The sequence below is a fragment of the Miscanthus floridulus genome, chromosome 8, assembly GCF_019320115.1.
Source record: "Miscanthus floridulus cultivar M001 chromosome 8, ASM1932011v1, whole genome shotgun sequence".
NCBI lineage: Eukaryota > Viridiplantae > Streptophyta > Magnoliopsida > Poales > Poaceae > Miscanthus > Miscanthus floridulus.
In genome coordinates this window covers 31,349,952-31,365,027 of record NC_089587.1, presented here as the reverse complement: position 1 = coordinate 31,365,027, position 15,076 = coordinate 31,349,952, and the positions used below count along the sequence as shown (strand labels likewise).

The 15,076-nt window shown below is 42.5% G+C and overlaps 1 pseudogene; it reads right to left on the bottom strand.

Annotated features, from left to right (window-relative positions):
- Positions 1-3,351: 3,351 nt before the first annotated feature.
- On the bottom strand, positions 3,352-9,369 carry LOC136476104 (uncharacterized; annotated as a pseudogene).
- Between the last annotated feature and the right edge of the window lie 5,707 nt (positions 9,370-15,076).

Sequence of the window (15,076 nt, the reverse complement as noted above, 5' to 3'; positions counted from 1 at the left end):
AAGCAAAATACTACATCCAACGATTTTGCAAATTTTGTGGATTGTGCTGACGTCGTACTCCCTCCGTCCCTATAAAATATTGCTGCGAGCTTTGTACTGGTTAAAATTTCTTAAGTTTGACTAGGTTTATAAAAAATATTAGCAACATCCGTATGACTGTATCTCCGAATAAATTTTATTATAAAAATATATTCAGTGATTCATCTAATCTAATAATACTAATTATACACCATAACTATTAATATTTTCTTATATACATTTGGTCAAAATTAAAAATGTTTGACCTTCTGAAGTGAGAATGATACTCTCTGTGTGTGACAGGAGTACAATGCATGTAACTGGGCTGGCCAGGACTTCGTTTTAAACCAAATGGCAACTATTTTTTCCAAGGCGTACCAAATTTTAACTTGGCCATTTAGTCACCAAAATGAGATTCTCCCTAAATTTACCTTCCAATGATACTTATTTTAACTTGGCCGTTTAGGCACCAAACTTGGACAGGGATACTTAGGGCACTCCCAACTCATAAACCATGGTCTTTGTATTCATTAATTAAGATGCCAACTAAGAAAAAGACGATGTGACAGAGAGAGGAGGAAATTGTTTAATAGGAAATCATGTCTACATAGAAATCAAGACATGAAGAGATATGATAGATAGACGAGGGAGAAGAAGATATATGACTGAATAAAAGATTATTCCGTACAAACTATCAATTGGGAACATTTTCTATGTATAGTGTCTATATAAATTAATAAATATAGAAACTATGTGATTTCTAGCATTGTGAATGCCTTTTAATTATTGTGATCCACAGATCTCGGTAACTCCATTCCAATGACATCAAAGCACGCCGGTATGTTATCCAATTGAGCACCCAAATAAACTAGCCAGAGAAGTGAACACAGGACCTGCGACCTTTCCAAAAAGAAGATGGGTCCTTCCCATCCTCCCACAGATCTTGATAAGCTGGCCCAAGAATAGAACGATTATCTATTCCTTTGTCCACATAGAAACGAACCGTACCTCTAAAATGTATGGCTCGAGGGGAATTATCCCCGAGCTATTATTATATAGCTATAAATCGAGGAAAAGATCTTTTCCTTCATTAAAAATAAGCGAAGGCGGCCATTACTATTTTGTGATTCAGCTCCTGCTGAATGAACACAATCCACTCCAAATCCTGGTCATAAAAACTTAGATGGATGTTTAGCCCTTCTAAATGAGTGAGCTGCCCAAGCTCTTTTGGGGGTGTCTGGGACTGCTCCGCTCCTGTTTTTTCCAGCTCCGCGTTGCCAAACACCCCTCAGCTTCAGGAACTCCGCTCAAAAAAAGTGGAGCTGAGGCTAACTCCATGTTTTTTTAGAACATCTCAAGGGGTACTCCATTTTTTGGAGTTTTGTACTCCCACCTGGAACTGTTGGATAATTACCCGTCTTGCCACTTATTAATCACGGATTACTTCCCCTAACCTATACGGCAGCACTCCACGCTGGGCCAAACTCGGTTAAACGTCCCCGACATGTCTTGACCAGCCAGCCAACTGGACCCGGTAGAGAACTCGGCAATCGGCGCAGGCCGCATCTGTACTGAGCCTCAACAAGAACAGGTCAACATGTATCTACCCAAAAACGAATGAAAAAGGAATGAGAAAAGAGGAAAAAAATCTAGTAAATGGATCTCAAACCAGATCATCCTCTGGGGTACCGTGAGGACTCCTCACCATCTCAAGCATACTGGCCACCTCAGCCATGTCCGGTCGATGAGAAGGCACCTGAGATGCACAAACCAGCCCCAGCTTGATGATCAGTGTGGCCTCCTCCATCGAGAATTCACCAGACAATTATTTTTATTTGTATTTGAATTATGGCCTATGCTAATGTTCTATCATTTGTTTTCTATTTTTCTCGGAAAATATCAAGTGCAATTTCAATCAGTGGCATAATAGGACCATTTGCATGGAAACAACACATTCCTAAAGCTAGAGCAGAGCTGTGTGCAAAACAGTACCACCTGCTCCACAAACTCTATGGCGGAGCTGCTCCATGGTGGAGTTCGTAGAGCAGAACAGGAAAAACGGGAGCGGAGCAGTCCCAAAACACCGCCTTTGTGAACGGCAGAGCATGGTTAGCTATAGGTGTAGGAAGATCGTCCAACCAGGTAATTGAAGTTGGACAATTGATCTTTGCTCTTGATTTTTAGTTAGTAGCTACTCCCCGTTCTAAATTATAATACGTTTTGACTTTTCTAGATATATAGTTATTAATGTGTTTCTATGTATTTAAATATAACAATAGTAATGTTTGTCAGTTTGTCACTGAATCTAGTACATGAGCCGCCTGCCCGCCTTGTTACATTCATCGACGTGGGTATTTTGCCGTCTTGGCCTCTGCATGTGATCGACTCATTCGGTCATTCCTGTACCGAACTGTCTTTCAACGTGTTTGCTTGCTTGGCTTATAAGTTGTACTTTTTCAGTTAATGAATAGTATTTTTCTCTTATAATAAATTAATCAACAGTACTTTTAGTCATGACTTATCAGCCAAACGAAAAGGACATTTATGTGTGAACAACAAATTGCTCCACACTTCACACCATGTCAGCGACTCATTCCTCTACCAAACTGTGTTGGGTGTGAAACACACATTGCTCAAGTTTTGGCAGCAGGTGTAAGCAACCTATGGAAACCATCCGAATATACGGCCTGTTCGCTTGGTCGTAAACGATTGTAAATTTCCAGCTAGAATAGTATTTTTCTCTCACACCAAACCAGTCAGCAGTAATAATCCATGATCGTATACGATCGTTTTAGCCCCAACCGAATAGGCTGATAGTCCCCGTTCCAAAAAAAAATTTGCCAAAATCAAGTTTGGTTTTGCATCATAACCTTGGCTGCTAGGCTTTGACCTCGTTGCCCTTTCTGAAGACTGAGAATGTTAAGCTTTGGCATTGCTGCTCTTGTTAATTGTTATTAACACTACTACACTAGTTAATCTAGATCCTATGATATATTCAATCATGCATTTTCATATTTCGAGACAGTACAGCCATTGATCAATTCTGTCGGCACGCTGACCCGACCAATACGACAATGAGATGAGATGGCGACCTGGCAAAGAATATAGCAAACTAATACTACTAACGGTTTTAATTCCACAAAGGGAAACTCACGATCAACTATCGCCTTCTTTATTAATATACAGTATGCAAAACCGCAACAAACTTCTTCCGTCCAAAAATAATCCCCAAAGAATTTTAATTTAGGTTAACAGATTCAGAACAATCGCCAGCAAAAAAAAGACTTTCATGCAGATAAACCTTTTATGATCCGATACTCAAGCCTGGCAACATTGAAACCAAATTTTCATCCATAACCATCACCAGCTTAAGTGGGCATAGAAACCTCCGACAGTTGTACAGCCACACATAATAACTAAGGTAAAAGGAGGCTCAGAATACATATTGATGGGCAGGTTCTGTCCAGACCAAGCCGGTAGATACCGAATAGGGTCCAAGAGTAACCACACAAACACATATCAGTCCAAACATATACGCCAGCAATAAAAAAACAGCAAAGTACTAATCAATAGCAAGGAAATAGCAATTCAACGAGTCAAAACAACAGCCAAAAAAATATAACTTGTAGGTGTGGACCCTAAACCAGATGCGTAATATTAAGCAACAGTGTGGAGGAAACCACATAGCAGAGGCTTGAAAAATGTTTGCTCCAAATTAACTGATGAACCTTAAGTTTCCGCAGATGTTTGGGCACCTCCACTGTTGTCAGAAGCTGGCGCAGCTGTTGTTCCAGGGGCCGCAGCAGGGGCAGCAGAGTGATCCTGGGATGCAGCAGGAGCTGTTGCTTCAGTAGAGTAGGCTGGAGGCTGCCCATAGCTTCCACTACCATAAGCATCGCCATAAGATTGCTGCTGGCCATAGCCCGGGTGGCTTGCAGGGGGTGCACCAGGGTAAGCTGGCTGGTGCACCGTAAGCAGGTTGGCTGTATCCATACTGCCCGTAACCACCCTGAGCAGATCCAGGAGGCAGAGCCTGTCCATAAGGTGAAGATGCAGGAGGTTTCTGGCCCTGTGGAGAAGGCTGCCCATAAGTGCCCTGACCATATCCACCTTGCTGTGGGGGTTGGGTGCCATAGCCAGACTGGGGTGGTGGAGCACCATATCCAGATGGAGCTGAACCTTGAGTTGGGTAGCTTGCTGCAGCACTAGTAGGTGGTTGGCTGGCATAGCCAGGGTGGCTTCCAGCAGCTGGGGTTGAAGTTTGCTGCCCTGGAGATGCCTGACTGGACCCACCAGGACCACCATAGCTGGGTGCAGACCCATCCTGGGTCGAGTTTGCAGCTGATCCATAAGCAGATGCACCATAGCCCTGTTGGTCATAACCAGTCTGCTGAGAGTAGCCCTGCTGCTGCCCTTGGGTCTGGTAACCAGAGTAGCCATCATGTCCATATGCTTGCTGCCCACCACTCTGCTGAGTGTAGGTAGAATCATATCCTTGTGAAGCATACGTTGAAGGCTGGCCATAATTGTAGCTAGTGGCATCAGTAGAAGCAGCAGTTCCAGGGGCAGATTGTTGTTGTTGAGGTTGCTGCTGCTGGCTATAATAATCATACCCAGTACCAGGGGGGGTTGTATGAGATTGCTGGTTTTGAGACTGATCCCACCCAGTCTGATAGCCACCAGATGTTGGGGGATAACTACCATAAGGTTGCTGAGGTGCACCGTACTGTGGCGGTGCCCCAGGATAAGCCCCAGGCTGCATATAACCATAGCCTGGCTGCTGGGGTGGCGCAGAAGGTGGGCCCCAGTTTGACTGAGGACGAGGAGGACGATAGCCCTGCTGAGAATAGCCACCAGACATTGGATTCCTGGCACGATTCTGCAAAAATATAGTTTGCACATCTGTATATGTATACAACAAAAGGGCATAGAGCACAGAATAGGAAAAAAATAGCAGTGCAATAGCAGACATACAAAAGCACAAGACATATTGCAGATAAATTCCATAACCACCAAGAAAAATGGAAGGAGCAACTCACCGATCAAGTTCGTCAAGCTAGCGATGCCCATCTACCGTTGCCCATGTGCAAAACTATGGGGGCTAATGAAGATTGGACAGCTAGACGAATATATACATATATATATGTTGAATAGCAATACCATGGAATAGAGTTTCAATAGATGTCCAAAGATATATATGATAATAGAAAGGTGCTTCCACTACCATCTAAAAGATTCAATTCATTGCTAAATGGCAGATATATAAAAAACAGATAGGCTACTTTACTTTCAATATTATCCTCCAAAAAGTTGAAAAATATTAAACAAAATGAAGCATCAAAGGCAGCATTCAAATGATACTATTTAAGCACAAAAACAAGATTGGACAGCAACCTGCAGAGCCACAAGGTACATAATAAAGAGAGATAACACACATAAAATAGCTTCATGCAGGGTTTTCTGAATCCTTCTGATGCAAAACAGTTTAACATATACGATATTCAGGAATATTCCAAATTCCAAATAAAAATTATGCACGACATGGACTGTATTTTGGATCCCAAAATTTAGCCTCTTTTACGTATTTTTCCAGTAAAACCTTTCTTTTAGTTGCACTATTAACTGGCTTCTTTTCTGATCTATGCATAGTTTAGAGAATATAACTCCTTAATTATTGGGCTCAACTCTAAAACAAGTATTGGCAATAGTAAATGAGAATACAACTCAAAATCAACCACCAAGTTGTATAGGTGGCGATAGTGGATGAAAAGGAAAACCTTGCCTCCATAATGATCATAAACATCAGACCTAAATACGAGCAACTAGAACAAAGGACCTAAATTGGAGTGCATGACCACCATAAACAACCAAACACCTGGGGACCTGGGGCTGTTTAGAGCATTTCTTCCTCACAAACAAGCCATGAGTAAAGCAATGCATATGTATCCATTGTGCTCCAGAGGAACAGGAGAAGCAGATGAAAATTATGAAATGATACAGATGCCAGATACAGCATGTCAGCTCACATAATCCATAAACCATGTTATAAGTGAAAACACAGTGTTCTATCCAGTAGGACATTGATATTAAACAGAAACAAACCTGCTCTCCAGGATAGTTTGCAGTCCTCCTGGCAAGCTAATGACACTAATTGGCTCTATGTGGAGAAATAAATAAACAATAGCCACTGAGTAGAACAGGTGGCAACAAGGATTCGTTGGTTTTTGCCCAAAATAGTATCATACATATTCCATATGACATGAACAATCATATGAATTTCAAATCAAGGCTTGTCAAAACTTTTTTAGCTGCAGTTTCTGCGGAAAACCATTTAACAGGCCTACCACAATAGCTAATTGATAAAGAACAAGTTAGTTTACAAATAAGTCTCTTCGCTTTATTATATATTTAAGTCATCAACCTTGCCCAAAATCATTAATAAGTTATGTTCAGAAACAGGGAAGAAGACATAAAACAATCTCCTTGCATGTTGAGGCTGTACCCACGAACAATATGTTTCAGACATTGGTTAGTGCAGCAGTGTAATCAATGTAGGGCAACAAAGAAGCAAAAGAAACAAGATTTTCAAAAAGAACCGGGAAAAATCATAAAACAAGATAATAAACAGAATGAACCAGAAGCAACCTAAATAAGGCAGATAAAGCACAAGACGGCAAAGCAATTACAGATATCATGAATATACACAATAAGAGAAAGAAGGCGGACCTCACTGGTAACCTCAATCACCAGTTGCTTTGCAGATTCAATTTGTTCTGGAGTGCCATCAATATGCACAGTTCTTTCAGCTGAAGTATCACCAGCAGGCAGATGCAAAGGAATAACCTGCACAAGAATTTGCAAGGACAAGAATAACATCAGAACACAGATCAACAGCAAAACAAGTAGACCAAAACGATGAGTATAAATGAACAGCTTGGACCAAATGGAGTGTTTAAGGCAAAATATGAATGATGAACTCAAGGATGACAAAATATCAATCATAAGGAAGCAGCATTTAAATTTACTAGGCAAAGCAAAAACAAGCAGATAAACAACCACAAGTAAGCTTAATATAACCTTATTTCTGATTGCAGCTACAGTAAAACAGGAGGGTGGATAATAAGATAGCAAACCTGAATACGAGCTCCAGATTTGAGCTGCATGGACTTTATAGTCTCACCACCCTTCCCAATAACCAGTCCCACCTAAAAAGAAATAGATAATAATCAGAAGCAGCGGAAAAAAATAATATTGATGAGGCAATCACCACAATACTGACTGTTTATTGATATAAAATTGACAAATGGACACCCGTGCACATGTCAAAAACTTGTGATAGCATGATAAAATGTATTTTTCATATAGAACAGGGTGCATACCTTGTTATTAGCAATCTTCATCTGGAACGTCTCACCGCCAGGCTGTGGTGCATTGTATTTCCGGCCAGATCCACCACCAGATGACCCAGCGTCAGCCTGGATTGCAAGATCAAACATTGTAACAAGTACGAAAAAAATGCAGAACTAAACAAAAAGCTGTGAACATAATGAGTAATACCTCTGCCAGAACTTCTTTGATCAACTGTTCAGCTTTGCTTATCTGATCAGGATTGCCAGAAAGCTCAACTGACCTTGTCGGTGCACCAGGTTCAGCTTCATGGTCTCTTGTTACTTGAATCTTTGCTCCTGATTGAAGTTGGATATACCTAATAGTTTCCCCAGCTTTTCCAATAATAACACCAACCTACAGCAAGTCGACAACAGTGCCAGTTGAAGGGAATACAAACATCACACTTCTGGATACACTTTCTTATACGACTATAAATTCGGTGACGGAAAACGAACTGAACATGCTTACCCTTCCATTTGGAATTTCGATCTTTTTGCTTGTACCCTGATATCCACCATATGAGGAGTACTGCGGTGCACTGCTCTGGGAAGATAACGGTGGGATAGAAGCCCCGTGCCCTGATACAGAAACCACTAGAATTCTGAATCCATTTGCTATTATCGGAATTTATTGAATTATATGAACTATGAGAAATAACTGTTTAAATTTATGTGGGCAACAACTCATGGTAAAGGAAGGGATGCAGTGTATAAACACAAAGCAACAGTTTCACGATATGCTAACTGCACAAATCAAGATTGAATGAACATATACTACTTTAAGACAGCGGATACAATCAGACTCGAGTTAAGACAGGCAAATGAGCTGGGATGCAGCACCAGTTCGATTTTGCATTGACGCCACATTTGGCAGCCAAACAAAGGTATTAAACATCTACACCATGTATGAGCAGATAATGAATCTTATAGCTTAGCAAGATCACAATAATATCTGAGATGTTTCTTGCCAGTCTATCCAGAAAATGGCATTTTGCGAGAAAAATACTACACAATAATGAAAGTGAATATGATAAAAAAAAATTGAACCCCTTCAGATGACAACAGTTTTAGGCTTCTCCTAGACTTCTCCACAAGGTGGAGCGGGTAAAACTAAAAAAAAGGTGGAGAATGCTGATTGATATGAACTTGCATTGCAGCTTGCTAGGAAAAAAAAAAACTAACCCTCCAGTGCCTCCACAGTTGCATCTCGTTGTTATAATAAGATGATCACGACCTGTGAGCTCTCAAAAAAAAAACATTGGCGATCGTAACAATATGAGCGTGCTTCTAAATAGCTCACAGGTGACAGGTTCATTAAACATGAACCAGGTTTGAGCATCCGCAGCTCACGCACATTGATCTATCGATCCATACCCCAAATCGAATCGTAAACCGAGCAAAGAAAACACCCAGTCCTTGTGGACGAGAAGCCGAGTCCTCCACCACCAAGCACAGACAAACAGATCTACGCGACAAAGCATGGGCTCAACGACAAGCAAGTCCTGTAACTCACCACCACCGGCAGAGGACGAGAAGCCGAGTCCTCCGCCGCCGATGCGGCCACCGCCACCGCTGCCGCCCAGGGAGCCTCCTCCCCCGAAGCCGCCGACGTCATCGTCGCCGTTGTCGACGCGAGGGCGCTTGGCCTCTGCAGCGTTAAAGATCCGCGCCGCGATCTCCTGCGCGCGCTGCTTCGCGAGCTGGATCTCATCGGGGGGCGGCGGCACGCTGTTGTACGACGGGGCGCCGCCAGCGGGCGGCGAGGCAGGCGGCGGGCCCGAAGAGAACCCCGTGCGCCGGGGCGGCGGCGAGGGGTCGTCGTACTTCCGCTTGGAGGAGAAGTGGTCGTCGGCCATGGCGGAGGACGGGTTGCGGGGCGGCGGCTGCGGGGAGCGTGGACGAAGGGATATGACGGCCGAAAACCCTAGCAGAGTTGAAGGTGTCGATATTTGTAGAGCTCGCCCCTTGATTTTTATTTCTCCGAATTGCCACAGTAGTGCACGTTAGAGATTTCGGCCAACACAAGTTGGACATATACCAGGGTCTGATTGGTGGTGACCAAATTTTGCATAGGTCTCAGGTTACCCTAGAGGGATGGATAGACCTGTTAAAATAAGACTTAGCAATTATCAAATTTAACCGATCAAATTTTGCGTAGGGCCTTGTTTAGATCACCTCTAAATTTTAAGTTTTTTCACTCTCTCCATTACATTAATTTTTAGCCGCTTGCATGGAGCATTAAATATAGGTAAAAAAATAACTAATTGCACAGTTTAGTTGGAACTCACGATATGAATCTTTTGAGCTTAGTTGGTCCACGATTGGACAATATTTACCAAATAAGACGAAAGTGCTACTATTCATCGGGTTGAAATTTTTTGCAATCTAAACATGGCCTAGGTCTCTGGTTACCTAGAGGGAGGTGAATAGACCTGTTAAAACAAGACTTGAGCAATTATCAAATTTAACCCAAGGCACTACCGCACAACGGCACCGTCGAGCAGAATAGCGGCACTGCCACACCTGCAGACAACTTCGAAGTATAGTTAAAAACTATGTATAGAAATTTAGATCGGATAAATTACTGAGCTTCCTGCAGGTATGAAAATCACAGATCGACAGCTAGAAGTGGCAGTAATGTCACACACAAATAGATCGTCGACAAACCCTAGAAATCACATCAACACAATATGAAATACAAGTGAAGCAAATCAAGCACACAGGGACACAAAGATTTATCTCATGTTCAGCTCGCCACCAAGGCTTGTCTAAGTCCACGTTGTTGAGGTTAGCCACTAAGGCTTAGGGCTTTGCAACACTTCCTTATTCTTAAGTTAAGAGACTTAACTCTTAAGATGAGGGATGAGTTTACTAGCTTCAAGAGATGGTTACAAACTTCATAGGGCTGCCATACAAGTTGATAAGCTTCACGGACGATGCTCTAGCCGGTTAGAAGCCAAGCTCCAAGAGTAACAAACATAACCACCGACCAAAACATGAACCAAATGGTCTTTAGAGTTGGGGAATCAATGAATCTGCTCTCAAATTGAATTTGGGACCTTTTTCTCTCAATGATTGATGGAAAAATTAAAAGAGAAAGCTTGAGAGCTCTAAGGCACCAATGGAGGAGAGAGAGTGAGCACAGGTGTGTTCTACGTCGGTCTAAATGAAGAGGTGAAGAAAAAGACCGTTGTAAGAGAAGTGAAGAGGTATAAATACCTCCCCTAGTCCCTAATAATTAGATAAGTTGCGGCAATCCCGCGGCTTATCTGCGGCAGTGCCACCCCACTGCCACACTGAGCCAGACAACAAAGGTATAAGGAGGTTTTGAGCTGGTTGTCTTAGCTAAACTTTGAGGATGCTTTTGTGTAAGATTGAACACTTGGTTGTACATGTTGACTTAAGCATTGTATCCCTCTTTATAGTATGACTTTTCCTATACTCAGTTACAAAATATAAATGAAGTAAACCTCCCTTCAAGCTTGATGCCGTCATCTTTTGTAATTGGGGGCTCTTCCGTTATGTATAACATCCTCTCTTATGATTCTCCTGCTTGTCATCTCGATAAATCTTATTAGTTCTCTAATTGTGTGGTCATTATCACCAAAACCCACAATTAGGACTTGATTGTACTTACAATCTTCTCCTTTTTAGTGATTGATGGCAACCCAATTAGAGCTTACAAAATATATAAAATGTTACTGAGATTTTTTGAGTCATGGGTGTAGAGACTCCCCCTATATGTGTGAATTGAAAGTTGAATTTTCAAATTGGCATTAGAGGCCAAAATTCACACTTTAGTCAAAGTGATGGGGCTCCTCCTACATCCATGCTCCTGTGGGGTGTTGCACACTATGTCATGTAATTGAACGTGATGCGAATGGTAGTTTATCCACTCAAGGGATTACTGATGCAACAAGGTGTGGCACTGTCGCTCCTCTATCGCAGCACAGTTTAAGCCAAGCACCACACAACAGATAATATATAAAAAGATCAACAATCTAGCACAGGTATACGACAAGCTACAACACACAACGATACATGTCCATATCCAATATAAATAGAGTACTTAGGTAGCACTATTACAATAAAATAGAGTTTTGAGTGACCCTCAAACTCACACCTAATCACCTACTCTCATCGAATAAGACATGAAGCTCCAGCTACTGCAACACATGGCGTCGAAAAGTGTTGACCCCTCTAATTTCTCCCCCTTTGGTATAAAGCACCAAAAAGAGAAGAGAGAGAAGTCAAACAACTGACTCCTCATCCTCGTCGATGTTGTCCCAATCAACATCGTCTCCACCAGCAGCACGACCATCACCGCAATCATCGTCGTTGTAGTCCAAGGACACCACCACCCTCCCTTAGCGATGGGTGGTCGAAGTGTGGTGAGTGCGGCGCATAGAGCGCAAGGTTGATCCCAAGGTCATCCAGTAGTCAAACTCCTCCTCGGTCTCCTCCTCATCCTCATTATCGGAATCTGAGAAACTGGGCAAGTTATAATGTGGAGGTGGTGGTGGTGGAGGGAGCAGGTGGGAGATTTGCGGCTGCACAGCATCTCCTGCTGCTCCATCTAGTGTCCTGTATGCCCTTTCAGCTGCATAGGTGCATTTGCCAAAAATGGCCTTGATCCACTGCATCCATTTCTTCTTCTTTTCTTCCTTCCACTACGAGAGGACTCAGGCACATTAGAGGGAGAAGCAATGGTTTCACTGGTCTTGGCATGTCCAACCTTCTTAATCTTGTATTGCTCATGCAATCCATCCTTGACAAACTGGTAGCCAGTCACTCTCTCAATCACAAACATCAAGTAGGGAGCATAGGGCAGCCCCTTCCTTGCATCATCCATTGCCATTCTAATTTCTTGCCACATGAAATGAGGAACATTGAATTTATCTCCCCCTGGAGCAAACTTAGCAAGCACAATTCCTCACATAACCATTAAGATCAGATGTGGCTCTATCTTTGGGATTAATTATGTGCCTGATCAGGTTGTTGAGAATATAACAGTAGCTCTTCAGGCCCTTCACCTTGCCATCTGCAGATCTACTATCAAGATACATGAAGGCTATCTTTTTAACCTCAGCCCTCCTCTCATCTGAATATAGGAGAACCCACGGTATCCTCATCAAACCCAAGGGTACGACTGAAGGTCACCAAAATCAACACGATAGCGGCAATCTTCTATCATCCAATGTATCTCATCAGTGTTGCTCTTGTAGTAGTAGGTGGCATGGAACTAAGCTAGCACCTCTATGTTCCAATCATACCTAAAGGCCATAGTGTCTGTCAACCCAAACCTCTCACAAGCCTAGATTGCCTGATTGAAATCAGGGTCATTCTTCTCTCTCAACTCCTCCTAGTCAATGAACTTATCTTCACAATCTTGGATTTCTTATTGTTGAAAATGACTGAGGTGTAGAAGTTGGAATGGAAGACATTCCAAAATCTATAATCAACACCCAAGTCCTTCGATGCCAAATATGGGTTCTCTTCTCTAGCTTCCTCAACCATCTTCTGCTTACCCATACAGTCAACAACTGGATGCTAACGAGTGTCATTAGCCCTCTTTTCCACCACATCTTCATCATAATTTCTGAGATATGAAGGGTCAAACTCATCAAGGTGTGGTGGTGTGTCAGGACATGCATTAGGAGGGATGACACGTCCAAGCTCTCTCTAGGGTTTCCTCTTACCGGATCGGCTCATCATGGTTCCCCTCTCTCTAGCAACATCTACTTGCCCCTCTGCCATGATGAGAGAGAGGCTTTTCTCTTGGAGCATCAAACTTCCTATGGACCCTCCGATCATCGTCTCATCCGAATGCCATCTATGCCAAAGAGTATATTCAAATGAGAAGTTGTGCAAAGATGAGGTAAAGGAACACTTGTGAAATGGTTTGAATAAGCCAGATGACTCAAATTTTGAACTTGAGAAGCAACCTAAAAAGAAAAATTTGAGGTGGCGCGGCACTGCCGTACCTAGGAGCGGCACTGCTGCACCTTATGCTTCATTGATCCATCACTTTGTTTCATCTGACTTGCTCAAACTACTTCTCAAATACTCCTCTAGACCATCACACATTCTCAAGACATATAGATCTAATAGAAACATGGAGTTGAGCATTTGATAGGCAAAGTGTCATCATGATTAAATCAGTAGTAGATTTGGTGAACAAATTCAATCACTATAGGGAGTCATCGATGGAATGTTACTTCAGTATGCAGAAAACACTACAACACACGGCATTACTGTGCCCAGCATGCAGCACTACCGCATGGGCTGATGGCACTACAACCATGAATCTCTATTTTGATTCAATTTATCCATCAAAGCTACTTCTACTCTAATCATGTAGTCACTAGAAACCATTATCCAACACAAAATGAACTCCATTGCATAAATCAGGAAAGGTTTTAGGGTTTCACCTTGAAACTTGCGGATTGGAGAGGAAATGAGAGAGACGGCTCCACCCAAGAGTTGCAGCGACCGTCGGTGAAGCACAGGAGCTCTGGCAGCCGGTGCGGCACCTTCGGAACATGGCACAAAAGGCGCGGCGATGGCACGGCGATGCAAGAGCATGAGGGGGAAGAGAGCAGCGCGTCAGGGTGAATGGGAAGAGAGAGGAGAGAGTTACTACATCCCAGATGAGAAAAGGATAGGGGATGGGGCCTACAGTAACTATCGTTGTGACCCAATCTCCAGGCGAGATTCAAAATGCGACACTATCGCGGCCTATATGCGACACTGCCGCAAAGCAGCATTGCCATGACACATGTTCGATATTGCCGCACCCAACAACAACAAGGAGTTAGCTACAAACTAAATAGCTCTATATATAGGATATAGACACATATCTCCAGCATATTATGATTAGCAACAGATAAACATTCCAAGCTATGATCATAGTATACTAGTTTCTTTCAAAAGCATTTTGAAGCAAAACTTTTAACTATGCATACTAGTTGACCAAGCAAAGGTGTGCTATAGTTCAAACCATGTTATGAGAATCAAGTATATTTAGCTCACCACGCAAAGCACAAAACCTTGACTCATCGAGAGGCTTAGTGAAGATATCAGCTAGTTGTTTTTTGGTGCTCATATGGCGAATTTCGATATCTCCTTTGGTTTCATGGTCTCTCAAGAAATGATGTCAGATGTCTATGTGCTTAGTTCTTGTGGCTTATGGGATTATTTGCAAGCTTTATGGCACTTTCATTGTCATATAATAATGGGATTTTGGTAAATCGACATCCAAAATCTTGAAGGGTTTGCCTCATCCAAAATAGTTGAGCACAATAAGCGCCGGCTGCAACATACTCGGCCTCGGTGGTGGAAAGGGCTATACAGTTTTGCTTATTAGAACTTTAAGACACTATGGACCGTCCAAGGAATTGACATGTCCCCGAAGTGTTTTTTGATCTACTTTGCAATCGGTGTAATCGGAATCTGAATATCCAAGTAGATCAAACTTAGAGCCCTTAGGATACCACAAGCCAAGGTTAGGAGTGTGTACTAAATATCTCAAGATTCTCTTAATGACCACCAAGTGGCACTCTTTTAGGTTAGCTTAAAATCTAGCACACATGCACACACTAAACATGATATTGAACCTAGATGCGCGCAAATAAAGTATAGAGCCGATCATGGAGAGATATACCTTGGTA